General features: G+C 44.2%; 1 protein-coding gene across 4 annotated transcripts in view; it reads right to left on the bottom strand.

Annotated features, from left to right (window-relative positions):
* Positions 1-27,895, bottom strand: part of SORBS1 (sorbin and SH3 domain containing 1) — a 351,749-nt gene that overhangs the window by 224,925 nt on the left and 98,929 nt on the right. For 3 of the 4 annotated variants that reach the window (XM_068258094.1, XM_068258093.1, XM_068258095.1), the window contains exon 2: positions 14,221-14,302. The gene's annotated coding sequence lies outside the window, so the exon portion shown is untranslated. Of the gene's footprint in view, positions 1-14,220; positions 14,303-22,307; positions 22,735-27,895 lie in introns of those variants that run through there. The other variant, XM_068258096.1, reaches the window with a different exon arrangement.

The following is a 27,895-nucleotide window of genomic DNA, read 5'->3' as shown; positions in this document are numbered from 1 at the left end:
TTTCAGATGTTCTAATGAGCCTAGATGCAAGGAAAACAGAGGCACAGCCTATAACTGAATGATTATAAGGAAGGTGAACGGGGATGCCAGGCATCAGGAAATTCTGCTCATTCCATTCTAAGACGTTAACACAACTTTGCAATAAATGTATTCTTTCTCTAATGCACCAGAGATTACTAAACCAAAACATTAATAAGGTTTCTGCTCCAGGTTACCACTCCGGCAGAAGGTGTCTGCTGGGACAGAGCTGTTCAAGTAAGGAGTCTGGTACATAGGCAACGTCTTTCATATGGTCAGGATCACTTGTGACAGTTGAACATCACATGTATACCAATCCTACATGCTAAATCCTATACAGTAAAACCTAACTGTCCCTGCGTCATCCTTCCTGTCCCTGTCTGTGTCTCCATGGGTTTTATGTACTGCGCATGTGCGCAGTACAGACAACCGTTGGGACAGGAGGACGGGCCAGGGAGCCAGGCGGGTGCGCGTGCACTGACCGGCGGCGTGAAGAGACCTAGAGCTCGTTCTTATAACGGCTTAGACCAACTAGTAAAGGATATAATTGGGCACCACAGACACACTGCGGCCAGTTGACCGTTAAAGGGAACCTTAACTCTAAAACAATAAAGGAGTTTTACTTACCTGTGGCATCCACCAGCCCCCTGCAGCCATCCTGTGCCCTCGCAGTCATTTACGGCTCTTCTGATCCCCCGCCGCCAGCCAGTTTCGTTTTTGCCACCTCGCAGTCGGCGGGCCGCCACGCGTACCTTTGCACGCATTCCCGCTGGTGCAGGAAGCTATGGCGGACATTAACACATACATTTTTACGCGTTGCAGGTGCAATGCGTAAAAATATACGCATTATACCTCCTAGACTCCGAGTCGGCAAAAACGAAACTGGCTGGCAGCGGGGGACCAGAGGAGCCATGAGTGACTACGAGGGCACAGGATGGCTACAGGGGGCGGGTGGATGCCACAGGTAAGTGAAACCCAATTTTAAATTTTTAAAGTCCGCTTAAAAGTCCCTTTAAAGTTAGTGGGAAGTCAAAAAAGAGAACAAAAAAACAAAAACAAACAAAAAAAGATTACTTACCTAAGGAGAGAGAGCAGTTTTTGACCGATCAGCTGAATACGGCTACCAGGGGATCCTGAGCTGGAACGAGCAGACCATGAGAGGAGCGGGAAAGCACTATAGGACTCAGAGCCTTCCCTCTCCTTAGGTAAGTATCTGTTATATTTGTTTTTTCGTCTTCCCATGTACTTGAATGAGCAGTTTCTGCTTGATAACTGGTTTAAACAGCTGATCTGCCAGGAATCCTAAATACTAAACAAAGCATGTACTTATTAGGGATAGTCAATGAGATGCAAATAATTTTGAGATGATGCAGCATTTTGCAAAATGTTGTATGTAACTTTATGTAGCTTGAAAATGAACCAATCAAATCCTGCTGAGGTAAAATTCCATTGGTCCATTTTCAGGCTGCAAAAATGCGCATACAAAATTTGCATAATCCTGCATCAACTCGAAATTATTTGCATCTCACTGACCATCCCCAGTACTTATGCGCTGATGCACTTCAGAGGTTGTGGAGTGTGTTTGCATGTATGGGGTGCGGTGGGGTTTGTGCTTTGGGGGGGAGGGGGGGGCAGTTGTGGTGTGAGGGCATGCAGGCTCTGGGCAGTGGTGGGCTTTGAGTGGAGGTGAAATTCATGCCATAGGCTCATACACACATCAGACCATAATCTTTGGAAAATGAAAAATCACGGACCAATTTTACCCCCTTCCATGTAGTATGAGAGCCATACTCTACACAGTCTACTCTATGGAGCTGCACTCCATCAGACAGAAATCTTTGCAAGATGCTGCACACAAAGATGCTGTAGACATTCAAAAGATCAATATCTGCAAAAGATCTGTTCCTGCAAAAGATCCATTCCTGCAAAATGCATTCATAGGCCTGAATTCACTAAGCTTATCTCCTGTCTTTAATAACTCTTCTAGAGTTATCACCATGTAAGGCATGTAGTATTCTGGAAACATTTTACCTCTGGCAAACCTAAAGTTAACTCTTCTGTCTTTAAGTTAACTCTTCAATCCTTAAAATAACTCCAGAGTTAAAGACAGGCTGTTCATTAACTGCGTGTGAAAATAACTACAGAGGAGGTAAATTAACTACAGAGGAGGTAACTTAACTACAGAAGTGGTAACTTAAGGAATGAAGAGATAAAATAACTCTCTCACTGTGTGGAGGTAAATTATCTCTTGCCTTATTATCTCCAGCATGATCTTAGTGAATTGAGGCCTATAGTCTATGACAGCCTTTCTCAAACTTTCTACCCTGGAGGAACCCTGCAAATAACTTTTGGATCTCAAGGAACCCCTGCAAACAATTTTTTAATCTCGAGGAACCCCTGCATTTATTTTTCCAGAGGCATGGTCTTCAAAAGTAGTGAGGCTGTTAATTTCACTAACTCCTATTACACTGCCACTCATTACACTGTGCTCATTATTATTCTGACCTTAAATTTAGTGCTTCTTTTTACAGTACCCCCTATTATCATGTGCTCTATTATACTTCCTCCACAATGGGGAAAAAATTCCAAGGAACCCCTGCAGAGTCCGGAAGGAACCCTGGGGTTCCAGGGAACCCTGGTTGAGAAAGCCTGGTCTATGAGATCTGCAGATCCTCATACACACCTTGTTTAATGGACCATCATCTGCAGATCAGATCCACCAGGATGGATTTTCAGATCTGCAGATGATTGTCTGATCTGCAGATGAATGTCTGTTAAACAAGGTGTGTATGATGATCTGCAGATATAGACTATGAATGCATTTTGCAGGAACGGATCTTTTGCAGATACTGATCTTTTGAATGTTTGCAGCATCCCTGTGTGCAGCATCTTGCAAAGATTTCTGTCTGATGGGGTGTTCAGCTCTATAGAATAGACTGTGTAGAGTATGGCTCTCATACTACATGGAAGGGGGTAACATTGGTCTGTGATCTTTCATTTTCCAAAGACTATAGTCTGATGTGTGTATGAGCCTCTAGGCAGTGGGGTGGTGATTGTGTTGTAGGTGTGCACAAAATTAAGAATTGTAGCGGAATTATTCATCGCAATTATGAGTAAAAATAATTTCATGATTGTTTTACATTTTGTATTACAATTTTGCATTGTAATCACGAATTTCACTGCAAAATTATTACTATACAAAATTTCATGCTCCTAACTATTCTTTATAGATAGCATGTCCCCCCCCCACACCCAACAATACATGTAGTTCACCATTAGACTACAGACTATGAATGATCAATGATATGCAAATATTTCCAAGTTTATGTAAATTGTTATGCAAATATATGCAGCTTGAAAATGTCCCAATCAAGTCCCACTGAGGTGTAAACTGATTGGCTTATTTTCAAGCTGCATATATTTGCATAATATTGCATATTTGCATAACCTTGGAAAAACTTGCATTTAATTGGTCATCCCTACTAAGGCCTGATGAGATTTTTGTACTTTATCATACTATAATAAAGCCCGTCATAACACTTCAGCTTTGTATAGATGCAGTTAATCATATTAAGCAGAGGAAATAAAGTATTACGTGTCATTTAGCACTTTAGGGTCAAGTGCACCGGTCATTAAGACCTGGCATGGATTCTGCATTGGCGTCTTTTTCCATCTCTCCAGCTCATCTATAGACATCCGCCTTCAAAGGCGTTGCTTAAACCTTGTAAAACCAGACGAAAGGCCTCATTCCTCTTAATGGCTCCTGCTGAGAACTTGTTATTCTGTTTTGACAAACTGTCCCATTCCTGTATAAACGTAACTGAGTAGCCCTGTGGAACTGATCACACAGTAAATCTTTTTTCATTATCGGAAGCTGGGAAAGCAGGCTATCAGATGTACAGGCGTGAACAGTCGCTGACAGGAGGGTCATTTTCACTCAGCAGACACACCGTACAGCTAGCACGATCCTGCTATCTATAAACACACTGGCAGATAGCACCAACTCCACCAGTCTCCACGGCGTCACTGTGCAAGCATGGAAAATGGCCAGTAAACAAATTACAAGTTGGCGAATTTAAAAGCACTTTTTAATCCTCTTATACATCATCAATATTTAAAAAAAAAAGGTCTTTTATAGTGGATCAGGTCAATTGGGCGCCGCTGTGCTAATTATCAGTAATTGGGTGCCTAAGCAGCGATTTGGGTGCCCGATGCGGCTAGAAGCGATCGCCTACCACATAGTAATTACTGTAGTTTTTGGACTATAACACCCCCCTTTCACCCCCAAAAGAGGGGGGGGGGGGAAGTAACTGCATCTTACTGTGTTGTGAACACCTGCCAATAAGAACCTCCAACCAAGTCCAGTGTCAGGGACTCCCTGTACTGTGTCCATGCAGAGGAGGACCCAGGGGGACAAATGGAGGACACAGGGACACAAAGGGGCATAGTGGAGGACACAAGGATGACAGAGGTGGACACCGGAGGACCCTAGGGGACAGAGGAGGACACAGGGAGACACAAAAAGGTACAAGAGGGCATGAGGTACAAAGGGAGCATAATCCACAAGATGCCCCTGGATGCACCAGGTTTAGTATATATATTTTAACCCTGGTTTTGTCCTCTAAACCTAGGTGCGTCTTATGGTCAGGGGTGTCTTACAGTCCAAAAAATACAGTATAGCCGATCAACTATTGGTCATTTGGGCACCTTGGTTACAAGATTAGGCACGTACCAGGCAGTTAGGCATTGGGTGGGGAGAGGGAGTAAGGTTAGCCATTTACAGGTGGTTATGGCTCGGTACTAATAAGTGGGGGGTTGTTTTTAGGCACTTACTGGGGGAGTCTTAGACATTAAAGTGGACTCAAACCAAACATTTATTTTAATTCAAAATACTTAGTTGCACCACTCTGACACATACAAAGATAAATAAACACTCCTTCAAGCCTGTGAGCATTTCAGTGCATGCTTTTCACCCTTCTCTTTTCATAACTAGGTTTATACAGGTGGCAGCCATGACTTCTGAGCTTAGGAGGAGGTTTTAGATCATGGTTGTGTTTGTCATCAGCTACCCTCCCTCACAGGAGCATCGTCTATGTGAAATCTCACACAAGCAGAGATCACCTCCCCTGTGACATCATCAGTAGCAGCCTGTGTTTTGTTTTTGTTTTGTATCTCCTCCACCAGTCTGCCGAATTCTGTCCTGGCAATATGAAAGGAAGGGAGGGGTTCCTCCAATAAATGTAAAATATTTTATATTTGTCATCATGCAGCTGAAAAAAGGCTGATATTTATTATTATAAGTTAGAAAATAGATTTTATTTCTAAAATCTTGTATTTTTAATTTTGGTCCACTTTAAGTGAGGGGTTAGGGTTTCTACAGGTGAAGTAAGAGTTAGGCATTAGGTGGGGGAAACTTAGCACAGGCTTATCACGTATTACATAAATACTTAGATAAAAATAAATTATGCGAAATCCAAGCAGCATTCTGGGAGAGCAGAGATGGTTTTGTACTGGCTTTACAACTCTCATTAAACATTCTGCAGAGATCACCTGCCAAGACTAGAGATATTGTCACTTGCGATACATTTCAGGATGTAAATCAGATAGATTGTACAGTGAGCAAACCCTTATTAAATCATTTATAAATGAATACAATCGCTTATTTTTTTGAATTATTCTGGTTATTTTGACTGCACCCAGCATACCGTGGGTGGTCGCAGTGTCGTCTATTCCATGATATACATCAGCCTCATAACCTCGGAAATCCACAAAGTTTACTTTCCAAAAAAATGTAAAGATAGCTCATTTCCCCATCTAATCAAAATGCAGTAATAACTTTCCATATCTCCCCGCAAAGCATATCTGTCTCAGACATAAAAGTATTTGTGTGTGGGAAGGGGCAGGGCAAGGAGGCTCCTTTCAAAACATGCCAAGGACCTCGGGAGGTCTCCAAACATCTCCATGGATGGAGGCTCTGAAGGAAAACAGGCCTGGAGGTCAACACTGATGTTTGGATTGCATTTTCAGGGAGGCAGACTGCTGACATATCTGGCTAACACAGGAACGGGATTTAATGATTTACACTAAAAACAACACCAGGAACATTATTTCTCTGATTAATGATCAATTCTTATTCATAACCTTATAAATATTGATATATACAAAATTATAACTATAGCTAAAGAGCACAAATTATGTGACTAGCTCCATACCAAAACCTTCAAAAACAGTCAGCTAGTATGAGTCCCATGTGTATCTATCTGTTTGTTTATTATTCTTGGGTTGGTGTGTGGTATGTGTAGCTGTTGGCCTGTTTATTTTATTTGCTGGGGTGCGGTGCTGTCTGTTGCTGTGTGTATATTTTTCTGTAGCAGTTTGATGGGTCTGTATGTGAATGAAAACCACACTAAATGTGACCCTCTGGGTATAGCAGAACCCCTATAGAAGAGAGAGTATATGAAGAAAAGAGGTTTTCTAATGCTTGTCAGTTCAGGACAAAGTGCAGGTAGAAAAGTGTGTGTGTTGGTGTGTGTGGCGTGTGTGTGGTGTGTGTGTGGCGTGTGTGTGGCGTGGTGTGTGTGGCGTGTCGTGGTGTGGCGTGTGTGGCGTGGTGTGTGTGCGTGGCGTGTGTGGCAGGGTGTGTGTGGCGTGTCGTGGTGTGGCGTGCGTGTGTGGCGTGGTGTGTGTGTGTGGCATGGTATGTGTGTGTGGCGTGGTGTGGTGTGTGGTCACCAGATATAGCCGATATTCAATTATCGTCTAGTAAAATGGGCTCTAGGCAAAGCCGTGAAATATTTATAACACAGTTTTACTATTATTCCCACTGAAACCTTTATTTTGCCTCTATTAAAATGGGCACCAGTAAAAGTGATTGAATAAATTTATCGATATTCTGCTACTTCATTCGTATGGTAAAACGTTTGTAATATTTATCAATATTTTACTATGACCTAACGCCTCCTTACTTTCACACAGGACCCTCCTCCACGGTGTTGCCTAACTTTAATTTTTAAAGGGAACCTGAAGCGAGAAGAACATAGAGGCTACCATATCCTACCTAATAAAAGCCCTGAAATCTGCGTTCATGGGCTGTGTCTGTGTCAGACCCCGAGTGCGCAGGTGCAGAGCCATGGCCGTTGCCACACACTCACGGGGAGCGTGGGCGCTAGTGCAACACTGTTCAGCGCCCTATATGTAATGGGCATCAGGGTGGCGTAGTGGTTAGCAGTCTCGCCTTGCAGGGCTGGGTCCCTGGTTTGAATCCAAGCTAGGTCAACATCTGCAAGGGGTTCGTATGTTCTCCCCATGTCTGTGTGGGTTTCCTCTGGGCACTCCAATTTCCTCCCACATCCCAAAAACATACATAATGGTGCAGGAGCAACAACTTGGAACTAAACGCTCTCAAAACCATGGAGATGATAATAGACTTTAGGAGATCTCCCCCCAGCACCTCCCCTTAACCATAAATGGATCCACAATAACCCAGGTAGAGTCATTCAAGTTTCTTGGGTCCACGACCTCACACAACCTAAAATGGGATAACAATACGGTCACTATTGTCAAGAAAGCGCAACAGAGAATCTACCATCTACGGCAGCTGAAAAAGTTTGGCCTACCTCAAAATTTAATGGTGCAGTTCTACACTGCAATTATTAAATCCACCATAACATCATCTATGACTGTATGGTTTGGCTCCTGCTCAGCATTAGAAAAGGGGAGGCTGCAGCGCATCATCCGATCAGCGGAAAGGATAATTGGCTGTAGCTTACCTTCCCTGCAGGATCTTTACACTAGCAGGTGCAGAAAGAGAGCGACCAAAATTGCCTCTGACCCCTCTCACCCAGCTCACTCCATCTTCCAGCGCATGCCTTCAGGAGTAAGATTCCGGTCAATCGCTACCAAAACCTCCAGACACAGGAACAGTTTTTTTCCTCAAGCGGTAGCCATACTTAATGCTGAACCACGTTAGAGCTGCTAGGACTTGATAGTAATCAGCACAGAACTGTAAATGAACAATTCTCACACTGCTTACTGCCACTATACTTATAGGGCCCGTTCACACTGCACAGGTTTCCAGCCGCGTTTTGGAAACGCGTGCAGGTGGCCAAAACGCACGACATCAGACATTGCATAGAGTGCAACGTCTGATGTTCACACTGCATGCGTTCCGGACCTGTGCGGTCCGGGAACGCATGCTGCACGCAGATTTTGCAAAAACGCGTGGCTGTCCCATTCACTTTTCAGTGATGGGATCAGCCACGCAACGCACACAAACGCGGATGGCCATGCGTTCGTACGCGTTGCGGTCCGCACGCGTTCCGCACGCATAGCCATCCGCATTTCTGATCTGAACGGGCCCATAATGTCCTTGACTTGTAATATACACACTGTCTGCCCTTGTATTGTTTTTTTTGTGTGTTTGTTAAACAACTGCCAAGACAAATTCCTTGTAGATGCAAACTTACTTGGCAAAATAAAATTGATTCCGATTCTGATAAGTTAATTGGCTTCCCCCTAAAATTGGTCATAGACTACAATACATGCACTACACCAGTGGTTCTCTACCTGGGGTCCGCGGACCCCTGGGGGTACATCGGCAGCTGTCAGGGGGTCCCCCAGGGGCCGCAGACAAAATGGCGGATGTCGCCCCCAGGAGAGAACTGTCGGGGCGCAGCAACTTACTTATCCCTGTTCCTGCGTGGACTCCTGTCGCAGGGCTCTCCTCCTTCCCTGGCTTTCCTCCTATCGCCGCCTAGCGTCCTGTCGCCATGGTTACCCGGCAGACGCTCATGACATCAGAGTTACTGCCGGAAGTAACCACAGTGGGAAGACGCTGCGAGAGGAGGAGAGTCCGGCGAGAGGAGTCTGCGCGGGAACGGGGTTACTTAAGATTATACTGGGGCACTAGCTGGCATTCTGTACTGGGGCACTACCTGGCTATCTACACTGGGGCACCGCCTGTTGTGATAACATATGTGCGAATGTGGGTTTGCAAAATACTGTGACACAAAAGTTAAAAAGAGGAACAGACTTGATGCCTATGCAGATATACGCTGTCAGCTGTCACCTCTGCATTGGCGGAACAATAGGCCCTGCAGCCCCTGATCCTTGCCGCTGTTCACCGATGCCCACGAGTACTTCTTTAAGCTGGAGGGGAGCGCAGAGGGGAGAGCCCCGAGGTGAGGGAGGAGGGGGGGGACGTCCCCCCTCCCCGCCGACTGTGGCCACGGCTTTCCCCTCATGCTGCGACCCCTCCATCCCCCCAAAATGACCCCGAGCGGGCCCCGGGGAGGGGGGGGCCCACTCTGAAATTCTGCAGGGGGGCCCGGTGGGTCCTAGTTACGCCCCTGCACCTCTGATACCAGATTTTACCAAAATTGATACAAATATGCAACAGATTTCACATTAACTTTTTAAAAATTAAGTATGGACACAGTCCCTGCCCATCTCATTTGTTAACCATGGACTACCTCTATTTCGCTAGGATTTGGCTCCACCCACATCATGCCATGATCACACCCACTTTTCTTGCCTTATTCGGTAGGGGGTACATTTGTTTAGGGTTGACCCGCAAAGAGGTACATGTGCTGAAAAAGGTTGAGAACCACTGACTAGATTGTGAGCCCCTCTGAGGGACAGTTCGTGCCAAGACAATATACTCTGTACAGCGCGGTGTAATATGTTGGTGCTACATAAATACTTAAATAAATAAAAATGGGCTGAAATGACTAGTATAGAATGACAAAATATATTGAACAGTTAACCCTTTTGAGTGAACAGTCACCTTTAGTCACAAAGAAACCCATTAACATTACAGCACGTTATGTGTCAAGCAATCCTCCAGTCTGCATGCCTGGTATGTACACAGCTCCTGTACTCAAAAGTGACCTCACTTACTATCCAGAGCTGTGAAATATAAAGCACATATTATTTATGTCATAGCGCCAAGGCGTCATGCTTGGCAGTTGATACAGACGAGCGGTTCCTTGGCTGCAGTGAAGGAGACGGTCACATGATCTCCCAGACTTCCAATCATCCCGCCGATATTTTAATGCCGCTGTTGACATTACTGAAATAGCCACGAGTGGAAGGATCTGATAAAGCAGAGACACAGCTACAAGACTATCGCTTACGTTAATGTGCTCTAATGTGCTACTCTAAACATACTGTAAAAGGCAATATAAAGCAAACATTACAAAGAAAGTGAATGCAAACATGTTTATGTCCCTGGGGTTCAGTTTTTACTGGATTTCTGTGCAAAAAGTGTTTCCGTTAATTTTTATGGTGGTGCGATACGTTCATCGAATCGCTGAACGGAACTAATGCCCGCAGCAGGAAGCGATGGGATGATCGCATCTTCTCGCTAGTGGAAATGGGCCCTTAAATTCAAACCTGCGGTTTGCATTGAATCTAACTTTTTGTGTTTTTTTTTCTTTAAATGTTTCCTTTTTTTCCATTTTCTGAAGTCACAGGCGCGCCCGGCTATAGTGGGGTCACAATGTCTCCAGAGCAACTGGGGACTGCCATCTTGTTTACTGGACCGAGGATCCAGCCTGGATGCTTGAGGACTGCTTGCTGCAGGTGGCCAATGGAATTGCACAGAGCTGGGAGAAGCACCGCGATCACATGAGGCGAGTGCCTGTTACTGCGCCCGTAATGGTGACAGACATACCGCTTTGGTTGTCTTTTTCCTGCCAGTCACCATTATGAGCTAAACGTCAGGGAAGCTGGTAGCCGGCTCTGGGTCCCTGTACCATGCCTGTGTACATAGATTAGCGTGCAGGCGCAGAGTTATCTAGAAATGTATTTTTGCTTCAGTTACCCGGCTCTGTGCAGCTGTGCAGTGTCCAGGATGCTGGCAGGCACTAGGTGGTGGTGCATCCAAACCTGGCATCCTTGGGTTGGGCAGGTTTCCTGATGCACTGCCCCGCCCTCTCAAGCACGTGACCGGTGACCTAACTCCTGTCCCATGTGGGAGGAATAAGATCAAGGCGCCACCATTGAGACACAGCCTGCCTTCCTAATCCCCCGTTGGTATATTTTATGGAGGCGGGTTGGTCGTGGGCCAGAGAACACGACACCACAGCCACGGCATTCCATACGGCACTAAGGAGTTGTGAGCAACCCTTAGTTGTTGATGCCCTTGCAAGCTTCCGTTCTAATCTGCCCAGCAGGATTACTGTTTTAGCCACGTGCATATGGAGGAACAAGTAGTACTGCTTCCGGGACTGTGCAACATAGCTTGGTGGGCTTTCACTTTGCTGGCCGCCATCTAAATGATCTCTATCTTGGCTATACACAGGTTCACACCGCATGCTGTGAGTTTTGCATAATTCTTGATGTTCGATGAAAGGAAGGTCCATGGTTTTGGACAGTGGTCCCTCAGATCGTGGTGTGTAGGACATTTTGACCTGTTTGTAAACTGGAAAGTGACTGACAATATAGCCAGATTTGGATCTATGTGATTGTAAGGCCAGGGCTGCTCTGTTTGAAAATGTAAAGGGAACCTTGGGGGGTGTGGCACAAAAGGGGCCCAGTAATTTCTAGTTACGCCCCTGGCCATGAGAAAAAGTAGTAACAGATAGATACTTACTGACTATTCAAGAAGCTTCCCCCTACGACTTTTCTAAACCTATTGAACTTGTCAAATATGTTCTTGTGGCTGAGTGCCTGTCCATATAAAAGCTCAGCTCTAACTTTACAGTTTTTTTTTTCCTTACATGTTTACTTTAAGGCTCCTTTCACACTAGGAGTCAAAACCTGCGTTGTGTTACCCTATTTTACCACAAGGGTCCGCAAAAGCAAAGTCTATAGAGACTTTCACACCTATTGTAGTCAGTTGCGGTGCACAGGAAGTATGCGATCCAAAGCCAGGGCTGCAGCACGTTAATGCAAGCACCGAGCTCACCACACAGTGCTTGGGATGATGGAAGTCTACGGACGAGGCGGTTAGTGCGCGGTGCAGAGTGCATGCGTGGACCCACGGGCGTCCCAGTGACGTACTTCCTGCCAAGCAGAGAGTACGTCTCAGAAAAGGGCGGGCCTATGCATATGACCCTGTCTCCGCACCATGGCGCAGGGTCATATGAAGGATTTGTGAGGTGCGTTGATTGTGCGGCAGATCACTGCATAGGTAAGTAAGTGTAAAGCTGGCCTAATGGATAAAGGTTAACAAAAACACGTTCACAAAGCACTTTATTAGGGACAACTGCATATTTGCTTACAGTAGCCAATCAAGTGGCACCAAAGAAGATGAAAAAAGTAGGTCAGGAACTTCAGTCAAAGTTTACATCAAACACCAAAAAAGGGGAAAATGTGATATTTTATGTATGTATGGAATATGGTAATGTCGTGTTTGTTGGTGCGGATTTAGAGTGCTCTAGCCACGACCGAGCTGCTGCTACACTCCCAGACGACCATGGATCAGCAGGACAGCCTGGGAATTGGCATAATTTATCACCTTTCACATCCTAACTACACTATCCCTTGAATCTCTGAGCAGCAAGGTGAGATGACATTGTGCAATAGTAAAAGCATGTTGTTTACGTATGCAGAGCATGGCAGAAATGTAATCACATGGGTGAAAGCTCAGCTTAGCTCAGGTTTACTTTAACAATTTTACGCATGCACATTATAGCCTCGGCATCAGACAGTCAGGTGCCATATAGGATTGCCCAGTCTGCCATGATATATGCAAGCAATGCAACATCATCAGGCACTGTCTGTGGGTACTACCTTCTAAATAATCAGCACCTCCACTGTGTTGAAAGATCATCATTTAGGGCATGTACACACTGAAAATCACCTTGTGTTTTTGCAATGCATTTGCATTTTCTTGCGATTGGCTAAAAGTCCTTTAGCAGGAAGGTGCAAGGTCTCCTGGGAGTGGACTTTGAAAAAGCACATTGCGGTTTTTTAAATGCAGTGCTCAAAAAGTGCCACAGTCACTGCAATTGTGATCTTTTTTAAATTGCATTGCAGAATTGTGTACAGTTCATGATGATTTTCATTATTTTTAAAAAGGCTTTGCAACTGATAAAAACACAGCGAAACGCAGCCAGTGTGTAAAGGCCCTTAGTCTGAAAAAAAAAATTCTTTCCATTTTCAGTTTAGTTTGGTCATAAAGCAGTCATATGCTGTTGGAGCGAGGACCTTAAATATCTCTACAGTCAAAATTTCCTCCACAGATCAGCCACACTAAGATAAATTATAACAGCAAACCTTTATTCAGGTGTCCCCAAGGGTTAATACTTTTTCTTTCTATTTTTCCCGGGGACCTTATAAGTGAAAGCACTGAGTGCATTTAACTGTCAGGATCCAGGATTTATCTCAGACAACTGGATATAAAAAGCTCATTTATAGCAGGAAAATAGTAGAACGTGCACAAAGAAGCTTCCTGACTGCAGAGCTTTAGGACTGACTTGGATATTACATTAGCATGTAAGATGGCTGCTTCCACACTAGCTGCTGTTACCAGGGGATTATATTTTCACAAAGGTGACATTACTTGTAGGTACTTCTGCTGGACTGCGGATCTGATTTAATGGATCATTTCTGTGCTCCCCAGAGTATGTCTAGCACTTGTTCAAGTCAGGCTTTCAGGCCCACAATCTGGACATATACGCCCAATAAGCTTGTGTACTTATTGGGTGCTTGAAGAGGGAGGCTGAAATCATCTTAGGTGATGCCTAGTAGGTCACCTTCTTTCATGCTGAAATCGATAAAAAAAATCTGTGCAGATTCGATCAATGAGGGCTCTTATCTGATAGTCTGTGTGGTGGCCATCCATAAGTGTATGGTCACCTTAACCATGTTGATTTTTTTGTCTCTACAGCAACGACATGTCTAATGCTAGATACACACCATTCAATTTCCCATCAGATCAATGAGTCAAACCAATAATTTCCAAATGTCTGGTCTGCTCCTTATCGATTTTCAGATCACTACTGCACAAAATTGATCTTGTTAGCGATTAGGAGCAGATCAGACAGATTAGAAATGATCAACTTGAAGATCTGATGGAAAACGGATTAGTGTGTACCTAGCATAAGCAGCTTGAGGTCTTCAGTAATAACAAGGATATTACCGTGTACAGAAAGCCATATAGCTGGGAATATTTAGGATAATTCATTACGTTACACTCCAAGTTGGCCAATTCAGTTTGTGATTCCTAAATATTGTGAAAGAATAATGAATACTTACTGTGTTTCCTCACGGCCTTAAAGTTGCATAAATGTTTCTCAGCCCCTGGTGTTTCCTGTCAGAATCACGACATCCCCAAATCCTGCAAACAAGGACACAATATTAAGCTTTGATATAGCAACCACGCTTTCATTCAGCCTCTAAACATGCTTTATAATAACAGTTATTGGCCTGGACCAGAATCTTATGATGAATATCATATCGTTTGGCAAAGCAAGTTCACAAATGATACCTTTTATGTTATAAGTATTCCCATTGACATACTGTACTACTAGAATACAATGAGGCCTTCATCCAGCATGAAAAACCGCCTTTTTGTCTGGAAACCTCTGAAAATCTATGGAATCCGCCAGTCAGTGAAAAGATACATTTATGTGGGGATTGCAGCGCTATGCTAAGAAGCTGCAAAAACATCTGGTGTATGTAAAGCATTGGTTATTGATACGAGTGTGTAGCTGTATACGTGAAGATATATATAGGCTGCTCCTAGTACTATTATTTACATCTTTTGCAGCACTTTACAGAGTCTGCAGACATGCTACTAATATTCGATTAGAGATAAATTTGTCTCGGTCGAATCTACCCATAATCTTCAAATGTATGGGCACCTTCACTATCCCTTTAGAGAAGCTCACAATCTAATCCCTACCAATGTTAAAGCCTTGTCAACACATACAAGGCATGTCGTCCGTCAGGGATTGGTGCCTGGTACCTTGGGTGTCATGGCTGGGCTGACAGACGTGTTGTTAGCCTGTAGACTAGCGATGTGTTCTGTTCCTATGCAGGGGAGCTAAGTGGTGCTGGAGTGAAGTCACGCAGTGGGTGTGGCAAGTGGTAAGAACAATGCTCTTGGCCATCTGTGGATTTCTGGCCGAGGCTGCTGTACACATGCTGGATTCGCGCCTTGGCCCAAGTTCATATAGCATGTATACGGGGCTTAAAGGGAACCTGAAGTGAAAGGGATATGGAGGCTGACTTATTTTGCAACGCTGTACAGAGTATCACCTGGTCAATAAAAGTAAACCTGAGACAAAAGTATAACGGTTTGTACACACCTGGTGCTTCCAGTCCCCTCCACGCAGTTTGCTGCCTCACAGATGTCCAAAGCCTCAATTTCGTCGGCCAGTCAGGCATACTCAGCCCGATTGCCGAGAGCAACACTACTGCTCAGGCGCAGAGCTCCCAGCCGCAGGAGTTAGATTGGGGATTGCGCTAGGCCACACTACTCCTAGGCCAAATGATAACAGGGCTGCTGCCGGAGGATCCAGGAGACTTTAGACAGCAGCAAAGTAGCGATCTGCATGGAGGAGGCTGGAGGACGCCCCAGGTATGTATACAACTTTTTCCTCCTTTTGTCTCAGGTACACTTTAACTGTCCCTTAGAGGGGCTCACAATCAATTCCCTACCGTAAAGGTGTACAGAGGCGCCGGAAGTATAAAAGTAGCTAAAACGTTTAAAATGTTTTGGTTGCGGTGGTGGGCCAGCTATCCATAAACGGACAACTCCCTACCGTAGTCGTGTCTATGTACGTATTGTAGTATAGGGCCAATTTAGGGGGAAGCCAATTAACTTAATTGTATGTTTTTGGGATATGGGAGGAAACCAGGGTGCCCGGAGGAAACCCATCCAAGCATAGGGAGAACATATAAATTCCATGCACATTGTGCCCTGGCTGGGATTCAAATCGGGGACCCAGCGCAGCAAGGTGAGAGTGCTAGTGGTTAAACAATACTAATTGCCTGGATGCCCTGGTGAGCCTCTGCCTGTAATACTTTTAGCCATAGACACTGAACAAACATGCAGAGTCAAGCTGCATGCCTGTTTCAGGTGTGTGATTCAGACACTACTGCAGTCAGCGAAGGCAACTGGAATGGTTTAAAAGGAAATAAACATGGCAGCCTCAAAATGGCTCTCACTTCAGGTTACCTTTAACATCTCCATCACCTTCAAGTTTGAGGGGGAGCCAATTAATTTACCATTGTGTATTTGGGATATGAGAGGAAACCCCAGTTCCCAGAGGAAACCCATGCACAAAGACACAGGGAGAACAAAACTCCATGCAGATAGTGTCCTGGCCCAGATGTAAACCAGTAACCCCAGTAAGGGCACTCAGTCACCCAGCAGTCTTCTGGACATAACCTCCCTAGTTCTTATTTCAGGCCCTGGTATGTCTCTGGTTTTCCACAGTCTTTGTCCCTGATAGATTAGAAAGAGGGACACTTTACAACACACCCCTGCCACAACCCTATTCACGCCCCTGCCACACCCCTAATCACACCTCTGCCACACCCCTAATCACACCTCTGCCACACCCCTAATCACACCCTTGCCACACCCCTAGTCACGCCCTTGATCACACCTTGCCACACCCCTATTCACACCCTTGCCACACCCCTAGTCACTAATACCAGATGCAGTTTTATAATTCAGACCGCACTCTCCATCATCATTAGTTCCCCATTTTAACATTTGAAAATAATATATCAATTTAAATGATAGAAATAATGAAGTATATTAAACAAATTGCTCAGTAGAAAAATACTTATATTGGCAGAAATCTGTACATGAGCCCTTAAAGAGGGACAAATGAGAAGGAAAGCAGGACTGAGGTAATTAGATCCCAAAGAAAAAGGGACAGCTGGAAGCTATGACTGTACTGTGAGTCTGATCTGTGCTGGCCAGTAGTTGTGGTTTTATTGATCTGATGAAGCAGGAAATGCCCAAGAAATGCATTGTCTGAACCAACTTTTTTTGCAAAAACTCTTGAAAAATTAAGTTGAGTTATACTTATTGGTTTAGCTGCTCTTTGTTCCACAGAGGAGGTAAGCCTACTACACCTCTCTTTTTTGTTCTGTGTCAGTGTGGGCTGTGTTTGTAGATAAAAATAGCGCCAAAAACACACAAAAACTATTCAGGGACCTTTTACACTGGGGCGGTGCAGTGCAGCATTTTTACCGCACCACACAGCTAGGGCAATATTACTCTATGGGGCCTTTCATACCGACGCAGTGCGGCTTAATGCAAGGGAAGTGCCGGTTTCGCCGCATCTCCGACGCGAAGGCAAACCTATGCTATTGTGCAGCTCTGCGGCGACCCGGAAATCATGTAAGTCTATCAGAACACACGTGTTTCAAAACGACTGCCGCAAGGTTTTATGTGGAAGCATATTGCTAAAAACCACTTCTGCGCATGCGCAACGCATGCACAGAAGCAGTTTTTAGCAATATGCTTCCGCGCAACAGGACGTAAGCATCACTTCCTGCTTGATCGGTTACCAGACGGAGATTACCGTGTACTAACGAGGTAATCCCAGGGGCCGCACCACACCGCAACAGTCAATCCACAGTCTTAAAGGGACTCCGAGCAGTGCAGAAACTATGGAAAGATGCATATCATTTTAAAGCTCTCTTTCTCCTCTTTCCAATGATATATAAACCACCACCCTACGTCTTTTAGTTTTCGCTATTTTCGCGATTGAAATTGCCGCGACCGCGATTTCGATCGCGGAAATAGAGAAAACTAAAAGGTGTAGGGCAACGATTTAGATGTCGTCAGAAAGAGGAGAAAGAGAGCTTTAAAATGATATCCATCAAGCCATAGTTATATTGTATTACACAGGACGACACTTTCCCCAGTGTCAGCAGCTCCATTCTGCTGAATGCAGCTGCTGACTTTGACAAAAAGTCGCCCTGTGTAATACAATATAACTATGGCTTGATGGATATCATTTTACAGCTCTCTTTCTCCTCTTTCTGACGACACCTACATCGTCGCTCTACGCCTTTTAGTTTTCTCTATTTTCGCAATCGAAATCGCGGCCGCGGCAATTTCAATCGCGAAAATAGCGAAAACTAAAAGGCGTAGGGTGGCGGTTTATATATCATTGGAAAGAGGAGAAAGAGAGCTTTAAAATGATGTGCATCTTTCCATAGTTTCTGCACTGCTCGGAGTCCCTTTAAACCGGCCACAAAGTATATAGAAGAAAATTGTTGAGGAAAAGGAGTTTTATGCCTAGAAAGAAAGGAACCCAGCCTAGTTTCATGTATGATTGGGACTGTCCATCCCAATTTATCTCAAGTTACACAGCACTTAAAGCGGTATAAAACCCTGACATAATATTCAATAAAAACAGGTTTTCCTACTTTTTATAGGACATACGGTTATCATATTTGCTTTTGTGCATAAGTATTAGTATTCATTTAGAAATTATACATTCCCAAAGTACACTTTTTTTTTCTCTGAGAGCTGACTTTGCATTTTATTTATAACGGCTTTATTCATCTTCTAACATTGATTGTCTGACTTTGTTCAGCTGAGCCGGCAGTGTCAGAGAAGTGTTTATTTACATTCCTCACTTGATACAATTAAATACAAGATAACATTATCTAAAGTTCGGATGCGTCCAGCTTTGCTGGCAGGGAACTTCTAAGTCCTGTGTGTAACCCTTTGAATGCTGTTCTAGTAAAAAAAAAATTAATTTCATTCCGCTTTAAGTGTCCCTTTCAAGCAGATCTCTTGATTTCATAACAGAAATGAGAAATACAATGATGGTAATGCACACACTCCTCTGACACTCTCTTATAGACGAGGAAGGCTTTTTACAGGTTCCTGGTTCTGATGGGTCACTTCAGCCATGACCACAGGAATGAGGCCAAACAAGCTTTTTCTACAGAAACTAAACAAAAACCGTCTTAACAACAACTCCATCTACCCACATGTGACTATATCACTATGGTTCTTTCCCTCAATCTGGGCAGCACTTGGAATGCACACAGTTCCCAACCCCCTAACAGGAACTTTTATGATTCCTATAAAGTGCATTGCGGAGGGTTCCAAATTAGCTCAGCATTTTAGCGGTTTAGCAATAAATGCTCTCTTATAAATAGTCCTTTTTCGAAGGTCATTAAAATGCATCTCCAGTCACCGAAATAGCACATTATCACTTTTCAAGTGGTCGGGTTAAAATCCAGTAGCCTTGACCACTAGGAATACTATTCATTGTATCAAGAATTCTGGGATGCACCAATTGCTGTACAAGAGTTCTCTATCCTCCTGCCTGACCTGCATTTTTGTTTCAGTAGAGTCTTCTTTTTGTCACAGACACAAAGATCATCTACTCATCCTTCGGTAACCATTGGCACAAAATTAGCTCAGTGAATAGAGCTGTGATCAACAGCATTCAAAAAATGGCGAAGTAAAGGAGGCTTGTTAAGAGCTCAGTTCACTCCCAGGTTCAGTTTGGCTGAGTTCTGCTGAGTTTGGGCAGGAACATGAAATGGCAATTTTGAGTGACAGAAAATATTTCTTTAAATCTGTTTTGTTTTGGTTTCAAACGGGAATCAGAAAGTTGTACCACATCAGTGACTGAGCTTGTTCTGGTTATTAGGTCATAACGCAATGCATGGCAATACACAACCATGCTGTCTAATGGGCATGTTTACATATCCGCATTAAAGATTACATTTTCATGACACATTGCTGCACATTAACAATGGAAATGGCCGCAGACCCAAACATACAGTCATAATAACATGCATATTATGACACATGCACAACTCTTATTGCAGTAGCCTTAAAATGGCGCAGCAGCAGCTGGTACTGTGCATCCTGATGCTTCACCTTCCACAATAGCAAACCAGTGTGACCTGTCAGGGCTTGTCCCTCTATAAACCTCAACCGCACTGCAATTTTTTCTATATATTCTGTGTGATTTCCTGGGCGTTTTGACATTTTCGTGCAATGGTTTGTTTTTTCCCTTGCAATTTTGTGATTTACCAACAATTCTCTATAATCAATAATCACAAGGTAAGGACATAGGAAATGGGCAGCATGGTGGCGTAGTGGTTAGAATTCTGGCCTTGCAGCGCTGGGTCCCTGATTTGAATCCCAGCCAGGGCACTATGTGCACGGAGTTTGTATGTTCTCCCCGTGTCTGGGTGGGTTTCCTCTGGGCACTCAGGAGGATTGCACCCAAATCCCAAATACATACACATAAGGTAATTAGCTTCCCCCTAAATTGGCGCTAGATACAGATACATGCACTGCACGATACATACATAGACATATTACTATTGTAGGAATTAGTTTGGGAGCCCCTCTGAGGGACAGTTTTGGTCCAGGTCTCTGGAACCCTTCAAAAGGGGAGTGGAGATCCTTTGGCCTGTAGAGAGGGGGAGACTGGAAGGCCAATAGTGCAATATCATTAAGTGGATACATCTGTGTGGGATTGTGGGTAGCTTATACTCACTCACAAGCAAGGGTTGCAGTCCTGCAACCACCATATAGGCATGTGGAAATAATGTTCCCTCTCGGTACCCCGGAACTGGGTGGTCGCTCTCCTCCTGTGGACCTTTCAACTGGTGAAACCATGCACGAGTAGTAAGGGCTAACAACCCTTTTGTAAGTGTAAGGTTACAACTGATTTTGGAATTTGGGGAGGCACCGAACAGAACTATAATGGTGGGTCTAGCTATAGGTGCTATACAGTAATGTAAAAACAGGTGTCTTACCTCCAATGAGGACTCGCTCAGATGGAATTAAGGAGTCTTTATTATATAACGGTTATACTGTAGACAACGCATTTCACGGGTCGCAGGCGCCCCACACTGCTAAGAAACAAGGTTATTTGTATTGACCTGAGGAAGCGGGCCAAGACCCGTGAAACACGTTGTCTACAGTATAACCATTTTATAATAATGACTCCTTAATTCCATCTGAGTGAATCCTCATTGGAGGAAAGACACCTCTTTTTACATTACTGTAGAGCAACTATAGCTGGACCCACCATTATAGTTCTATTGGGCGCCTTCCCAAATCTTCTGAGGGACAGTTCGTGACGAGACAATATACTCTGTACAGTGTTGCGGAAGATGTCAGTGCTATATAAATACTAAGTAATAATAAAACTAAATAGCACTGTATTTGGTATGTGATTCACTTGTGTTTCAATAGGCTGCTACCCAAACCCAGGAAAAACACAGCAAGTCTCCCTCACTTTACCAAACTATTGCATTTGGGTAAAAAGCAAATTGCATTACTGGAAACAAGGCGCTGAGTTGATAATCATGGTGATCTTGTGACCTAGAAAGGCGGGCGGATCGCCTGTGATATGATTTGTGGATCGAAACGCAGTAAGTGGAAACGAGCCTTGAAAGCTGCAACACAAACTAGACATTCACAGAGCTGCAAGGTGATCAAAACTCAGAGTCATCTTATGGTTTCAGATGGATGTGTAAATTACATTTTACAGATCCCTTTATCACATGGTTGTACCACAAATCACTTTTACATCCAAACATTTTCAAATCTAATCAAGAGGATAATGTAATAAACCCACATTCACCAGATGATCTAATGATCACTTACATTTACAAGATAGAGCTTTGCAACTCTGTAAAAACTAAAATAAGCAGAAAGTCTGAGCTCAACCATCCAGATTTTATACTTTTAATAAAGATGAATTAAGGGATTAAAGCGGAGTGCCCACTGGAAGATGGATCGGGGGAATCTCTGGCGCCGCAGCAGGGCTGTGGAGTCGAAGAATCAGAGCAATTTTGGGTACCTGGAGTCGGAGAATTCAATAAATTGAGGAGTCAGTTGATTTTTGTACCAAATCCAAAGCCCTGGTTAGAATTAGACTAAGGCGTCAGAGTCAAGGAGTCGGAGCACTTTTGGGTACCTGGAGTCGCTGGTTTCACAAACTGAGGAGTCAGATGATTTTTGTACCGACTTCACAGCCTTGCACTGAATATTCGCTGCCTAAGCCATCTTCCCAAATTCAGTACCGCGGGAACGAGTGAAATGCGCAAACACTCGTTCAATATATTGTATGAGTAATATTGAGTGACTATGGGCGCTCCTCAAAGTGATTGACAGTTATTATAAAGGTTATTAAAAATACAGACCACACAAAATATATGAATACGGGTCGCCACACACTAGGAGGGGAACACCTTCCTAACAAACAAACAGTATATGTGTGCAGGTGCTCAACATAAGACATACAGTATATAAAATTCAATATATCATGAGTCAATTTCAATCAGAGGAATCCAACTTCAAGAAATGGTTACACTGAATCCCTCACCGATTCGGATGGCTGATTATGTTACAGATCAGCATATAGGGCAGCTCATAAACATCCAGTGGTCTTCTGGCTTTCTCGATATCTACAACTTAAGCAAATGGTGCGGACATAGCGTGATACCGTTTCAAACAATGGACACGTGTGACTGACAGCCCTCAGCCTCACTCTGGTGCCAGGTGACAAACCACACTGCGATCCCACCACCGTCCGTGCCAAGGGTATAACTATACGCTCACCAGACGCCAATGCTGATCCACCTTACAGCGACCAGCGATGTGCGCTTAATTCAAATAACTCCTCCTTGAAAGCAGCTCTCTTCATTGTCCCTTTAAACTCAAAGCTGGAGAGGATGCAGGCAGAATGCATGGTGCACAGGGATCGGTCTTTCATGAGCCACCCTGAGGAAGATTAGTAACATTACCGATATTCTACCATCGGCAGTATCTCACACCCATTTTACCTCATGGCTTTTAAATGTATGCGAGGGTGTGACCTTTTATTTCTCTCCTCCACCCTTGTGTGACTGGCTGTTTAACAGTCCTATCATTCAGCTGCATATTAATAATTTCAGCAGCTCTCATTGTTGTCTGTGTCCTCTGAGCAGCCCAAGATGTTACTGAGGGACGGCTTCTAATATCCACAACGAAGGAACAGAAGCTTCAATGTATTTGCTGCAGGCACCATTGGTGAACCATAATGACCCTGTCACATGGAATCATTCTCTCTGGTGGAACGGGACACACCCCGTGAGAATAAAACTATGCCGTTACCCATCTCTCCCCATTTACAGTAATAAATGCACTTGCCACTCTCGCCGCGGTGCCAAGACGGCCCTGGCAGCTGGAAGCAGCCTTAACACAAAAGGGAAGCAAACAAGGCTTGTTTTGATGGGAGCTGTCATGTCAGTGCACTCCCTCTGTGGATTGTTAGACCAGCAGCAGAGTTTATAAACCCTGTGAAATTAACACTGTGCTTTCAACTGCTCCAGCAGAGTTCATCAAGTAATTTACTGAAAGGTTTAACAAGATGACCTAATAAGGCATAAGAATGCAAATGGGATGGAGCGGCAAACAGAGCAGCCTGCTAGAATGACACTGGGAAGACAGAGCTTGTGTCTAAGCAGGTCCTTTATATTCAGATGGTCTTCACTAGACTGCAGGTATTTGCACCACATGCCTGGGACTGAGGCCTACAGAAGTGGGCAAGTTAATTCTGCTTAGAAACAACACAGGAGGCCAAAGTTCAGATAAATGGACTATAAACAGAAGAACACAGTGTTCTCTCATCCCTGGGAAGCCTAATTTGTGCTGTTCTAAAGATAACAGGGAGAGATCCCACTTCCAGCAAACGGACATTACGGTATATTACATGACACAGGCGCCACCAACAGGATTAAATCAGTGTTGTCCATGTATCGGACCACACAGCTGTTCTGGTGGGTTCACTATTTGCTGCAAACTTATGGCCAGAACAAAAAACAGCATTGGCCATACTCCTGTCACCTCACAGAAAAAGTTCTGTCAGATATACAGATCAATAGTTCACCATTCGCTGCAATCTTATGACCAGAATAAAGCTTTCTGTGGGGTGAAATGAGTGTGGTCTTTGCCAGAGTCATGTCAGATACAAAGATCACCAATAAGCCTGAGTTTAGTGGTAGTTGGGGAACTTGGAAGACAAAGGATCATTTTAGGAATGAAAAAAAAGGTGTCCAGTGAAATACTTGAAAGGAAAATTAAACTTGCAACGACTTGAACAAAGGTCAGATATTAGGATAACTGAAGTTTTGCACTAGAGGCCTGGATCGGGTCCGGGTACCCGTATTAATTCTAAATGGGTTGCAGCTAGCAGGCTGCAGGTGATGAAAACAACTGACAAAGCTCTTCGGAGACCTCTACCTGCATTGCCACAGCCTGTCCCAGCTTGGCAGACGCCAATTAGGCAGCAGCTCCCAAGCTGGGGATTGGCCGCGGCAACACCAGGGTCTCAGCGACTGTTTTGGAAAAAGTAAAAAGTTGGAATTGAATGGAAGGCGGTGACTGCTCCTCTCCTCAGGAACTCAGTCATGGCCATGTTTCCAAAGACTGCCGAAGCTCTTCAGAAACCTCTGCCTACATTGCCTTGAAGCCCCCCCCCCCCTTAGCAGACACCAATTAGGCAGTGGCTGTCAAGCTTAGGGATGGGCCGGCCAGAGATTTTGAAAAAAAAATCCCTATGGTCGCATCTCTGAGGTGGGATGATCGGTCACTTGCCTGGAGAAATGACATCAGATCAGGTAAGTATTTAGCCCTAACAGCCCCGCTCCACCCCTCCTCCATCAAGACACAGACTGTCATGACAGGCTCTGTCATTTCTACCGGAGGTACTCTTTCAGAATTCGGGGCTGTAGTTTCTCTGTCAAATTGTAGTGGAACACTTACGCATAACCACACAGTGTTAACAAACTCAATTGGTTAAGATGAAAAACAAATCTTCCAAGCAGAACTTCCATACCTCTTATTACAGGATGACTAAAAGCAACAGCTTTTAGTTAGTGTTGGGCACAGGATTACCAATACATTAGGGAGTTCAGGAATAGGTGGTGTGCCGTATATCGGGGTTCACATTTAAATCCCAATATCTTACACCTAAAAATCAACCACCAGATTCCCAGATTAATATGTGTTTGGCAGGGGTATACCTACAGGGGAGCAGGCCCTGTGACCACAGGGGGGCCCAGAGCTGTAGGGGGACTCCAACTACTAATACCCTCCCCTCCAATAAAGAGGTCCATCCTTCAGATCAGGTGTTTTTACCAGGGCTGTGGAGTCGGTACAAAAACCCACCGACTCCGACTCCTCAGTTTAGGATTCCTCCGACTCAGACTCCTCGACTCAGACTCCTCTAATTTGTATATTACAATCTTGTTGATTGAAAGTATGTAACATGAAATTGGTCTCTTAACTGCCAACGCTTAGGAATTTCAAAAGACAACTGAAGTAAAAAGGATATGGAGACTGCCATATTTATTCCCTTTAGTCATAGACTAAAACTAGTCCTTGGTAAGAGTACTTGTAAAAGGTACAGACCAGAACAAAGAACATCTATCAGGCCCTAGGCAATGTAACTGTGGGTACATGTAAGAGTGATGTGCAGGTACTCTGCAGGGGAATAAGGAGATTCTTCCTCTATTGCACATTCTTCATGCACAATCTGAACCAGGTTTATGGGTGATAGACAACACCTCTGGGTTCAATGTGCACAACATTCTCAGTGGATTCCCTGCAGCTCTGTGGGGAGTACATATGTAGAGTATAGTACTACTGTGTAACAAAGTAAACCTGAGACAGACGAAATTAAAGTTTTATACATACCTGGGGCTTCCTCCAGCCCCCTTCAGGCTAATCAGTCCCTCGCTGTCCTCCTCCACCACCTGGATCTTCTGCTATGAGTCCAGGTACTTAAGCCAGTCTGGCGTAGTGCGCATGCACACACTCCGCCGCCGGGAGCATACTACACCTGCGCAGCCCTATTGCGCAGGTGCAGAACGCTCCTGGCTGTGGAAGCGGCATGCGCTGACTGGCTGAATTACCAGGACTCCTAGCAGAAGATCCAGGTCGTGGAGGTGGACAGCGAGGGACTGATTAGCCTGAAGGGGGTTGGAAAAAGCCCCAGGTATGTATAAAACTTTTCTTTTCATCCTTCTTAGGTACCATTTAATTCGTAGTCGCCAAACCAAATTTTAACAACATATCAAGTTATTTGATTTCATGAGCAAAGAGAGTTCATATGTTAATGCATAAATCAGAATCAACGCAGAATTATTTTCATCTCATTGACCATCTCTATTAGTGACACGGCTACACATCAGGCTTTATACTTACAGCATAGATGTTATTTAGTATATATAAGAGATTCCTGTGTACACATCATATATACACGCACAATCATATATGTATATCTGACTTTAAAAATACGGGGACTGCTTTATTGAAGCAGCACAAGTAACTAATTTTTATTGTTTTATTTCATTTTTGTGGACTAAGCACAGCCATTACTGTATGTATAAATTATTTATGATGACTAATATCTGAGAAATAGAACATTTTATCATATTTTCTATTTTAATTACAGTTTAAATTCATTAAGAGTCGGAGCATTTTTTCCCAACTCCGACTCCAGGCACCCAAAATTGCCCCGACTCCACGACTCAGACTCCACAGCCCTGGTTTTTACGGCTACACTTGTTATAGGTGTGAAGGTTAGGATGTCCACACTTTTTGAATGACTGTTAGATGGGCCCACAGGCCGTGAGGGTCACCAGGGGTAGGGCCCAAAGTTTTGCTGGGGGGGGGGGGGCAAAAATGTGGAGTTATGCCCCTGCTGTTTGGCCTTCTTGATGGTTGTCCACAGAATCTAGCAAATGTATTCCAATAAGACCATGGCGTACATCCATCTGTAGCATGCATGCATTATGCACCCCTATTTACCATGGATCATATATAAAACCAGAAAAATCAAGTAACACAAGAAACATACACAGTATGTAAGGCATTACTGCTATGTACACAGCAGAGAAAGCAATGGGTTCAGAAGTCAGGATCCAAGGCCAGGCCCTGCTTATATTTATATAACAGCTACCACCTTTGGACCACATGCTGAACACCCTCAGGGCCAGCCTGCCAGCTGTTCAGCTACACAGCATGCAGACCTGCAGCTTCTCTCTCACGCGCTGAGCTGGATCAATGGCCATACGGCTCAATCAATACTGTTACTTCAAACATTAACTTGGAACATCCCGCCGGCCGTCTGGCAGAATGTATAAAGCTTTTGTGAATGCAAAATGAGTAACTGGAGTCATTGCCTGTCGAATCAAATTTGGGGGAATAAGTATGCCATCAACAGAATGTTAACTGCTGGAAAAAAATAGATTGACTGCATAAAAATATAATGCGTTTTGATAGAACAAAAATCTAGCCTATTGTCATATATTACAGTAATAATACGCATATCAACTTCCCCTCCATGTGACAAACTGATCGATCACTGTCTGATCAGAATCTAAAGCGAACGGAGGCAGATTTTTAACCACACACAGCACATCGTTTTGATGACCCCATTTCTCGGACCTGAGACTCCTCTTCATGCTGTGACACACAGTTGGGTCTTTATCCAATTTGGCAACCCTATCCAAATCCATCGTGCTTGTTCACACTGAGCAATTTTATCTCTGTGTGTTGTCACACGAGCGATGAGCTTTCTTTCCAAGCACAAACGCGGCTCCTGCACTATTTACTGAGGGTTTGAGCTTTGATACAAGGCATAGGGAAATCGCTAATCGCTTGAAAAAGCGATTTTGTGAGCACTCCTGCTACGTTAGATACATTTTGTTCCAGGTCAGAGTTCACTTTCTGATTGTCTTCAGGAAAAAAAACTCAAATCGCCGGACAAAAGCGCTTTGAAAACACAAATCGCTCGAAAAACGCAGGGAAAAGTGCCTTAAAAAGTGCTCAGTGCTTGCTATTGTGCTCGCGACTTATAATGTGAGCAAGGCCTTCTGGTTATAATCAGTCAGATGTTAAAGAGGAACCCCCCCTGATCCACGCTAC

The sequence above is a fragment of the Hyperolius riggenbachi genome, chromosome 10 (assembly GCF_040937935.1).
Source record: "Hyperolius riggenbachi isolate aHypRig1 chromosome 10, aHypRig1.pri, whole genome shotgun sequence".
NCBI classification, from domain to species: domain Eukaryota; kingdom Metazoa; phylum Chordata; class Amphibia; order Anura; family Hyperoliidae; genus Hyperolius; species Hyperolius riggenbachi.
The sequence above is the reverse complement of the archived record's forward strand: the minus strand, read 5'-3'. Positions and strand labels throughout refer to the sequence as shown.